The sequence below is a fragment of the Pseudophryne corroboree genome, chromosome 9, assembly GCF_028390025.1.
Source record: "Pseudophryne corroboree isolate aPseCor3 chromosome 9, aPseCor3.hap2, whole genome shotgun sequence".
Classification (NCBI taxonomy): Eukaryota; Metazoa; Chordata; class Amphibia; order Anura; family Myobatrachidae; genus Pseudophryne; species Pseudophryne corroboree.
The window spans coordinates 112,920,137-112,931,279 of NC_086452.1; positions in this window are offsets into that span (position 1 = coordinate 112,920,137).

Genomic DNA, 11,143 nt, shown 5'->3' on the forward strand with positions numbered 1-11,143 from the left:
AGGAATCCCAGAACTACGTTGAGATCCCACAGTGCCACTGGAGGCACAAAATGGGGTTGTATATGCAATACTCCCTTGACAAACTTCTGGACTTCAGGAACTGAAGCCAATTCTTTCTGGAAGAAAAATCGACAGGGCCGAAATTTGAACCTTAATGGACCCCAATTTGAGGCCCATAGACACTCCTGTTTGCAGGAAATGCAGGAATCGACAGAGTTGAAATTTCTTCGTGGGGCCTTCCTGGCCTCACACCACGCAACATATTTTCGCCACATGTGGTGATAATGTTGTGCGGTCACCTCCTTTCTGGCTTTGACCAGGGTAGGAATGACCTCTTCCTGAATGCCTTTTCCCTTAGGATCCGGCGTTCCACCGCCATGCCGTCAAACGCAGCTGCGGTAAGTCTTGGAACAGACATGGTACTTGCTGAAACAAGTCCCTTCTTAGCGGCAGAGGCCATAAGTCCTCTGTGAGCATCTCTTGAAGTTCCGGGTACCAAGTCCTTCTTGGCCAATCCGGAGCCATGAGTATAGTTCTTACTCCTCTACGTCTTATAATTCTCAGTACCTTAGGTATGAAAAGCAGAGGATGGAACACATACACCGACTGGTACACCCACGGTGTTACCAGAACGTCCACAGCTATTGCCTGAGGGTCTCTTAACCTGGCGCAATACCTGTCCTGTTTTTTGTTCAGACGGGACGCCATCATGTCCACCTTTGGTAATTCCCAACGGTTTACAATCATGTGGAAAACTTCCCCATGAAGTTCCCACTCTGCCGGGTCGAGGTCGTGCCTACTGAGGAAGTCTGCTTCCCAGTTTCCATTCCCGGAATGAAACACTGCTGACAGTGCTATCACATGATTTTCCGCCCAGCGAAAAGTCCTTGCAGTTTTTGCCACTGCCCTCCTGCTTCTTGTGCCGCCCTGTCTATTTACGTGGGCGACTGCCGTGATGTTTTATCCCACTGGATCAATACCGGCTGACCTTGAAGCAGAGGTCTTGCTAAGCTTAGAGCATTATAAATTTACCCTTAGCTATATTTATGTGGAGAAAAGTCTCCAGACTTGATCACACTCCCTGGAAATTTTTTCCTTGTGTGACTGCTCCCCAGCCTCTCGGGCTGGCCTCCGTGGTCACCAACATCCAAAACTAAATGCCGAATCTGCGGCCCTCTAGAAGATGAGCACTCTGTAACCACCACAGGAGAGACACCCTTGTCCTTGGATATAGGGTTATCCGCTGATGCATCTGAAGATGCGATCCGGACCATTTGTCCAGCAGATCCCACTGAAAAGTTCTTGCATGAAATCTGCCGACTGGAATTGCTTCGAAGGAAGTCACCATTTTTTTACCATGGCCCTTGTGCAATGATGCACTGATTTTAGGAGGTTCCTGACTAGCTCGGATAACTCCCTGGCTTTCTCTTCCGGGAGAAACACCTTTTTCTGGACTGTGTCCAGAATCATCCCTAAGCACAGGAGACTTGTTGTCGGGATCAGCTGCGATTTTGGAATATTTAGAATCCACCCCTGCTGTTGTAACAGTATCCGAGATAGTGCTACTCCGACCTCCAACTGTTCCCTGGACTTTGCCCTTATCAGGAGATCGTCCAAGTAAGGGATAATTAAGACGCCTTTTCTTCGAAGAAGAACCATCAGTTCGGCCATTACCTTGGTAAAGACCCGGGGTGCCGTGGACAATCCAAACGGCGGCGTCTGAAACTGATAGTGACAGTTCTGTACCACGAACCTGAGGTACCCTTAGTGATAAGGGCAAATTTGGGACATGGAGGTAAGCATCCCTGATGTCTCGGGACACCATATAGTCCCCTTCTTCCCGGTTCGTTATCACTGCTCTGAGTGACTCCATCTTGATTTGAACCTTTGTAAGTGTTCAAATTTTTTTAGATTTAGAATAGGTCTCACCTAGCCTTCTGGCTTCAGTACCACAATATAGTGTGGAATAATACCCCTTTTCTTGTTGTAGGAGGGGTAATTTAATTATCACCTGCTGGGAATACAGCTCGTGAATTGTTTCCCATACTGCCTCCTTGTCGGAGGGAGACCTTGGTAAAGCAGACTTCAGGAGCCTGCGCAGGGGAAACGTCTCGACATTCCAATCTGTACCCCTGGGATACTACTTGTAGGATCCAGGGGTCCTGTACGGTCTCAGCGTCATGCTGAGAGCTTGTCAGAAGCGGTGGAACGCTTCTGTTCCTGGGAATGGGCTGCCTGCTGCAGTCTTCTTCCCTTTCCTCTATCCCTGGGCAGATATGACTCTTATAGGGACGAAAGGACTGAAGCTGAAAAGACGGTGTCTTTTTCTGCAGAGATGTGACTTAGGGTAAAAAACGGTGGATTTTCCCGCAGTTGCCGTGGCCACCAGGTCCGATGGACCGACCCCAAATAACTCCTCTTCCTTTATACGGCAATACACCTTTGTGCCGTTTAGAATCTGCATCACCTGACCACTGTCGTGTCCATAAACATCTTCTGGCAGATATGGACATCGCACTTACTCTTGATGCCAGAGTGCAAATATCCCTCTGTGCATCTCGCATATATAGAAATGCATCCTTTAAATGCTCTATAGTCAATAAAATACTGTCCCTGTCAAGGGTATCAATATTTTTAGTCAGGGAATCCGACCAAGCCACCCCAGCTCTGCACATCCAGGCTGAGGCGATCGCTGGTCGCAGTATAACACCAGTATGTGTGTATATACTTTTTATGATATTTTCCAGCCTCCTGTCAGCTGGCTCCTTGAGGACGGCCCTATCTATAGACGGTACCGCCACTTGTTCTGATAAGTGTGTGAGCGCCTTATCCACCCTAAGGGGTGTTTCCCAACGCGCCCTAACTTCTGTCGGGAAAGGGTATACCGCCCATATTTTCTATCGGGGGGAACCCACGCATCATCACACACTTCATTTAATTTATCTGATTCAGGAAAAACTACGGTAGTTTTTTCACATCCCACATAATACCCTCTTTTGTGGTACTTGTAGTATCAGAAATATGTAACACCTCCTTCATTGCCCTTAACGTGTGGCCCTAATAAGGAATACGGTTTTTTTTTTTTTTTATTCACCGTCGACACTGGATTCAGTGTCCCTGTCTGTGTCGACCGACTAAAGTAAACGGGCGTTTTAAAACCCCTGACGGTGTTTTTGAGACGTCTGGACCGGTACTAATTGTTTGTCGGCCGTCTCATGTCGTCAACCGACCTTGCCGCGTGTTGACATTATCACGTAATTCCCTAAATAAGCCATCCATTCCGGTGTCGACTCCCTAGAGAGTGACATCACCATTACAGGCAATTGCTCCGCCTCCTCACCAACATCGTCCTCATACATGTCGACACACACGTACCGACACACAGCACACACACAGGGAATGCTCTGATAGAGGACAGGACCTACTAGCCCTTTGGAGAGACAGAGGGAGAGTTTGCCAGCACACACCAAAAACGCTATAATTATATAGGGACAACCTTATATAAGTGTTTTCCCTTATAGCATCTTTTTTATATATTTCTAACGCCAAATTAGTGCCCCCCCTCTCTGTTTTAACCCTGTTTCTGTAGTGCAGTGCAGGGGAGAGCCTGGGAGCCTTCCCTCCAGCCTTTCTGTGAGGGAAAATGGCGCTGTGTGCTGAGGAGATAGGCCCCGCCCCTTTTTCGGCGGCCTCGTCTCCCGCTCTTAACGGATTCTGGCAGGGGTTAAATATCTCCATATAGCCCCCGGAGGCTATATGTGAGGTATTTTTAGCCAAAAATAGGTTTTCATTGCCTCCCAGGGCGCCCCCCTTCCAGCGCCCTGCACCCTCAGTGACTGCCGTGTGAAGTGTGCTGAGAGGAAATGGCGCACAGCTGCAGTGCTGTGCGCTACCTTAAGAAGACTGAGGAGTCTTCATGCCGCCGATTCTGGACCTTCTTCTTGTTTCAGCATCTGCAAGGGGGCCGGCGGCGAGGCTCCGGTAACCATCCAGGCTGTACCTGTGATCGTCCCTCTGGAGCTAATGTCCAGTAGCCAAAGAAGCCAATCCATCCTGCACGCAGGTGAGTTCACTTCTTCTCCCCTAAGTCCCTCGTTGCAGTGATCCTGTTGCCAGCAGGACTCACTGTAAAATAAAAAACCTAAGCTAAACTTTTCTAAGCAGCTCTTTAGGAGAGCCACCTAGATTGCACCCTTCTCGGCCGGGCACAAAAATCTAACTGAGGCTTGGAGGAGGGTCATAGGGGGAGGAGCCAGTGCACACCACCTGATCCTAAAGCTTTACTTTTTGTGCCCTGTCTCCTGCGGAGCCACTATTCCCCATGGTCCTTTCAGGAACCCCAGCATCCACTAGGACGATAGAGAAATTAAAACTGCGCCAAATTAGTGCCCCCCTCTCTTTTTTACCCTTTTCTGTAGTGCAGGACTGCAGGGGAGAGTCAGGGAGACGTCCTTCCAGCGGAGCTGTGATGGAAAATGGCGCCCGTGTGCTGAGGAGATAGGCTCCGCCCCCTTCTCGGCGGCCTTTTCTCCCGCTTTTTGGTGAGTTCTGGCAGGGTTAAAATACATCCATATAGCCCTGGGGGTTATATGTGGTGTATTTTTTCCAGCCAAGGTGTTTACATTGCTGCTCAGGGCGCCCCCCCCTAGCGCCCTGCACCCTCAGTGACCGAAGTGTGCCTGAGTAACAATGGCGCACAGCTGCAGTGCTGTGCGCTACCTTGTTGAAGACTGATGTCTTCTGCCACCGATTTTTCCGGACCTCTTCTTGCTTCTGGCTCTGTAAGGGGGCCGGCGGCGCGGCTCTGGGACCAAGCTCCGAGGCTGGGCCTGTGTTCGGTCCCTCTGGAGCTAATGGTGTCCAGTAGCCTAAGAAGCCCAAGCTGGCTGCAAGCAGGCAGGTTCGCTTCTTCTCCCCTTAGTCCCTCGATGCAGTGAGCCTGTTGCCAGCAGGTCTCACTGAAAATAAAAAACCTAAAACTAAACTTTCACTAAGAAGCTCAGGAGAGCCCCTAGTGTGCACCCTTCTCGGCCGGGCACAAAAATCTAACTGAGGCTTGGAGGAGGGTCATAGGGGGAGGAGCCAGTGCACACCAGGTAGTCCTAAAGCTTTACTTTTGTGCCCAGTCTCCTGCGGAGCCGCTATTCCCCATGGTCCTTACGGAGTTCCCAGCATCCACCAGGACGTCAGAGAAAGGCGATTACTAACTTCCACCTTAACAAAAGGAAATATTGTCACGCCTTTTAGAGTCTGGTCCTTTTTTGCGGGAGATGCATCGCTGGACGTGATCCGTGCATTAAGGATCTACGTAAATGTTACCAGTGTCAGGGAAGCATATTCTCTTTTCACTCTCTAAGGATTTCATATGAGAGGATGACCTGCTGGTAGGCAGACACTGGCAAGATGACTTCATATGATGAAGCATATTTTCTAGCTAATCTCCGTATTCTGGCTAATGTCTCTGTTCAGTGTAAACAGAAAACAGCACTGACAATGACAAATTTAATATGCTAAAAATGCATAAATATGCTCCTTGTATTGGGCAACGAATGTGGGCATACAAAGTCCAGTACACTAGATAGACTGCTTATGAAATGGCGGAGACTGTGGTCTTAAATAGGAGTGGACAGTTCACAAATTTGTGCAATTGGGTACGCAAATGTCCATATATGGTGTTACCAGCTTTGTGTTCCTAGGTGGCGGGTCCGTAGCAATGGTTCCAAGCAGTTGTGACGGTGTCCCTGGTTAACATGGCAACTTCCAATGGTTGATATAAGGTACCTTGGTGATATGCTGTCCAATAGGTGCTCCAAGCAATTGGAGCCGAGATCTCACAAGTCAGTCAGATGTAGCGTTTGCAGTCTCATCTGACGCGTTTCACTGCACCAGGCAGCTTTATCAAAGGTGTGTGTAGGTTGTGATGGTCTTTCTTATAAAATGGTATTGGTAGCCTTGCCCTCATCTCATTGGATGCCCACTAATTAGACAGTCAACTTATTAAACAATAAAAAACAGTCTCTGTTCACTCTACTCGTAAGGTAGGTCTTTCATGGGCAGCACAATGTGGATCTTAAACAGAACAGGTATGTAAGGCAGCCATATGGTCTTCCGTTTACACAATCAATAAGACATTATGCTTTGGATACCTTTGCCTCTCACAATGCTGAATTCGGGTGAAGGATTCTCCTGAGCATCAGGAGCGTCCCCACCGCTAAACTGCTTTGGGAGATCCCATTGTTAACCTGTGAACCCCGCTGGAGAAATATACATTATGGTAAGAACTTACCGTTGATAACAGTATTTCTGTGTACTGACAACACTTTCTCTACCTTGTCACTTGGTGCTCCACAGGGATCCCACCCTGACGCACCTGATTTGAGAATCCTTTTTTTACTCCCTAACCTCCTCCTTCTTGTACGGAAGGGTGTGCATGTGTGTTCTTCTCGCCTGATTAGGGTTCTACATAATGCTCCTGCCTTGAGCTTTGGAATACAACGGATTTGCCTGAGCCAAGGGGTGGGGATATATGGACAGGCCTGTTGCATGCTGGGAGGCCGGAAAGGTGCAAATCCACTGTCGCTCCATCATATCCCATGAACTTAGGAGAAATACCGTTATCAACGGTAAGTTCTTACCATAATATATATATATCGGCGCCGGAATCCCGACATCTGGCATACCGACAACTATTCTCCCTCTTGGGGATCCACGACTCCCCCCTGGAGGGAGAATAAATAAGATTTTACTCACCGGTAAATCTATTTCTCGTAGTCCGTAGTGGATGCTGGGGACTCCGTAAGGACCATGGGGAATAGACGGCTCCGCAGGAGACTGGGCACATCTAAAGAAAGATTTAGGACTATCTGGTGTGCACTGGCTCCTCCCCCTATGACCCTCCTCCAAGCCTCAGTTAGGAACTGTGCCTGGAAGAGCTGACACAATAAGGAAGGATTTTGAATCCCGGGTAAGACTCATACCAGCCACACCAATCACACCATATAACACGTGATAGGAACCCCGGTTAACAGTATGATAACAATTGGAGCCTCTGAAGAGATGGCTCACAACAAAACCCGATTTTTGTAACAATAACTATGTACAAGTATTGCAGACAATCCGCACTTGGGATGGGCGCCCAGCATCCACTACGGACTACGAGAAATAGATTTACCGGTGAGTAAAAGCTTATTTTCTCTGACGTCCTAGTGGATGCTGGGGACTCCGTAAGGACCATGGGGATTATACCAAAGCTCCCAAACGGGCGGGAGAGTGCGGATGACTCTGCAGCACCGAATGAGAGAACTCCAGGTCCTCCTCAGCCAGGGAATCAAATTTGTAGAATTTAGCAAACGTGTTTGCCCCTGACCAAGTAGCTGCTCGGCAAAGTTGTAAAGCCGAGACCCCTCGGGCAGCCGCCCAAGATGAGCCCACCTTCCTTGTGGAATGGGCTTTTATTGATTTAGGCTGCGGTAATCCTACCGCAGAATGCGCCAGCTGAATAGTGCTACAAATCCAGCGCGCAATAGACTGCTTAGAAGCAGGAGCACCCAGCTTGTTGGGTGCATACAGGATAAACAGCGAGTCAGTTTTTCTGACTCCAGCCATCCTGGAAACATACATTTTCAGGGCCCTGACTACGTCCAGCAACTTGGAATCCTCCAAGTCCCTAGTAGCCGCAGGCACCACAATAGGTTGGTTCAAGTGAAAAGCTGAGACCACCTTCGGAAGAAACTGAGGACGAGTCCTCAATTCTGCCCTATCCATCTGGAAAATCAGAGAAGGGCTTTTACAAGACAAAGCCGCCAATTCTGAAACCCGCCTGGCCGAAGCCAAGGCCAACAGTATGACCACTTTCCACGTGAGATATTTTAATTCCACAGTCTTAAGTGGTTCGAACCAATGTGATTTCCGGAATGCCAAAACCACATTGAGATCCCAAGGTGCCACTGGGGGCACAAAAGGAGGCTGAATATGCAGAACTCCTTTGACAAAAGTCTGAACTTCAGGCAGTGAAGCCAGTTCTTTCTGGAAGAAAATCGACAGAGCCGAAATCTGGACCTTGATGGACCCCAATTTGAGGCCCAACGTCACCCCTGCTTGCAGGAAGTGTAGGAATCGACCCAGTTGAAATTCCTCCTTCGGGGCCTTCATGGCCTCACACCAAGCAACATATTTCTGCCAAATGCGGTAATAATGTCTTGCGGTGACATCCTTCCTGGCTTTGATCAGGGTAGGGATGACTTCCTCCGGAATACCCTTTTCCTTTAGGATCCGGTGTTCAACCGCCATGCCGTCAAACGCAGCCACGGTAAGTCTTGGAACAGACAGGGTCCCTGCTGCAGCAGGTCTTGTCTGAGCGGCAGAGGCCAAGGGTCCTCTGCCAGCATCTCTTGAAGTTCCGGGTACCAAGCTCTTCTTGGCCAATCCGGAACCACGAGTATGGTTTTTTTTACTCCTCGCATTCTTATTATTCTCAGTACCTTGGGTATGAGAGGTAGAGGAGGAAACACATAAACCGACTGGTACACCCACGGTGTCACTAGAGCATCCACAGCGATCGCCTGAGGGTCCCTTGACCTGGCGCAATATCTTTTCAACTTTTTGTTGAGGCGGGACGCCATCATGTCCACCCGTGGTCATTCCCAACGGTTTACCCGCATTTGGAAAACTTCTGGAAGAAGTCCCCATTCTCCCGGGTGTAGGTCGCCCATCGGAGAATCCTTGTGGCTTCTGCCATCGCCATCCTGCTTCTTGTGCCGCCCTGTCTGTTTACATGGGCGACCGCCGTGATGTTGTCTGATTGGATCAGTACCGGCTGGTTCTGAAGCAGGGGCCTTGCTTGGCTTAGGGCATTGTAAATGGCCCTTAGCTCCAGAATATTTATGTGAAGCGAAATCTCCTTGGAAATTTCTTCCCTGTGTGACTGCACCCCAGCCCCGAAGGCTGGCCTCCGTGGTCATCAGGACCCAGTCCTGTATTCCGAATCTGCGGCCCTCTAGTAGATGAGCCCTCTGCAGCCACCACAGCAGCGACACCCTGTTTCTTGCCGACAGGGTTATCCGCTGTTGTATCTGTAGATGGGACCCGGACCATTTGTCCCACAGGTCCCACTGGAACGTCCTTGCGTGGAACCTTCCGAATGGAATTATGCTTCGTACGAAGCTACCATTTTTTTTTCAGGACTCGTGTGCTTCCACTGGAAGAAACACTCTTTTCTGGTCTGTGTCCAGAATCATTCCCAGGAACAGAAGACGTGTCGTCGGGACCAGCTGTGACTTTGGAATACTGAGAATCCAGTCGTGCTGTTGTAGCACTTCCCGAGAGAGTGCTACCCCCACTACCAACTGTTCTTTGGACCTCGCCTTTATCAGGAGATCGTCCAAGTACGGGATAATTAAAAATAGGATTTTGGTACTTACCAGGTAAATCCTTTTCTTTGAATCCATAGGGGGCACTGGAGTACTCTTGGGATATGGACGGGCTTCCGTAGGAACAGCACTGAATATTTAAATTTAGAACACTCCACCCCTCCATATCCCCGAGTACCTCTCAGTGTTTTTTACTGAGCCGAACAGGAACTATAGAGATGTTGACAATGGAGTATTACATATAACATAACTGACAGTAACGAAGTTAACACATAACGTTACTGACAACTAAACAGTTGACACCCTAACCAGCACTTGTAATTTGAACCAGTCGGTGAAAGTGTGTTACCGTAAGATCCACAGAACTCACCACAACTAGGTAAAACTGCTCTGGGTGGGCGTCCAGTGCCCCCTATGGATTCAAAGAAAAGGATTTACCTGGTAAGTACCAAAATCCTATTTTCTTTATCATCCACTAGGGGTCACTGGAGTACTCTTGGGACGTACCAAAGCTTCCCCCGTGGGCGGGAGAGCTGTTTGGCACTTGTAACACTAGGCGGCCAAAGCTAGATGCTGATGCCGCAAACGTATCAAACTTGTAAAAGCGCACAAACGTGTGCACTGAAGACCATGTAGCCGCACGGCAAAGCTGCGTCGTAGAAGCTCCCCGACCAGCTGCCCATGAAGTTCCCACAGAACGTGTGGAATGAGCGGTTACTGACGTAGGCGGTTGTAACCTAGCATGAAGGTAAGCCTGACGTATGGTCAGTTTTATCCATCTGGATAAGGTTTGTTTAGACGCTGGCCAACCCATCTTGGCCGCATCATAGAGAACAAACAACGTATCCGTCTTACGAACTGAAGACGTTCGGGATACATAAACGCGTAATGCGCGTACCACATCCAGAGTTCCAGAATGTGCTGTCAACACAGGAACTACTATTGGTTGATTGATGTGAAAAGATGACACTACCTTTGGTAAGAAAGCGGGATTCGTCCGAAGTTCCGCTCTGTCATCATGAAACACCAAATACGGTGACTTGCATGACAAGGCACCCAAATCCGAAACACGCCTTGCCGAAGCTAAGGCTAGAAGAAAAATTGTTTTCCAAGTGAGAAACTTTATATCCACTTGCTGTAAGGGTTCAAAATATGAAGACTGTAAGAACTCTAAAACCAGATTCAAGTCCCATGGCACTGTAGGTGGAATGAATGGAGGCTGTACTCTGAGGACACCTTGGAGAAAAGTGCGTATAGACGGCAATAGAGCCAATCGTCTTTGAAAGTAAATTGACAAAGCAGATACCTGCACCTTTAGTGTAGATAAACGCAGTCCTCCATCTAACCCTGTTTGTAGAAATAACAAAAGGCGGGATAACTTGAAAGAGGATGTCGGAAACTTCCGAGCTTCACACCAACCTATATAGGCACGCCATATTCTGTAATAATGAGCTGCCGTAACCGGCTTCCTAGCTCGTAACATGGTTGGTATAACCGAATCTGGAATGCCCTCTCTTCTTAAGAGGGCGGTCTCAACAGCCACCCCGTCAAACGCAGCCGCGCTAAATTGGGGTAAAGGAACGGACCCTGTTGTAACAGGTCTGGACGCAGTGGGAGCGGCCAAGGATCGTCTGCGAGTAGTCCTCGGAGATCCGAGAACCAAGCTCTCCGAGGCCAATGAGGCGCCACTAGTATGACTGTGACCGACTCTCTTTTGATCCGTTTTAGCACCAGAGGGAGCAACGGAAACGGTGGAAACAGATACACAAGACTGT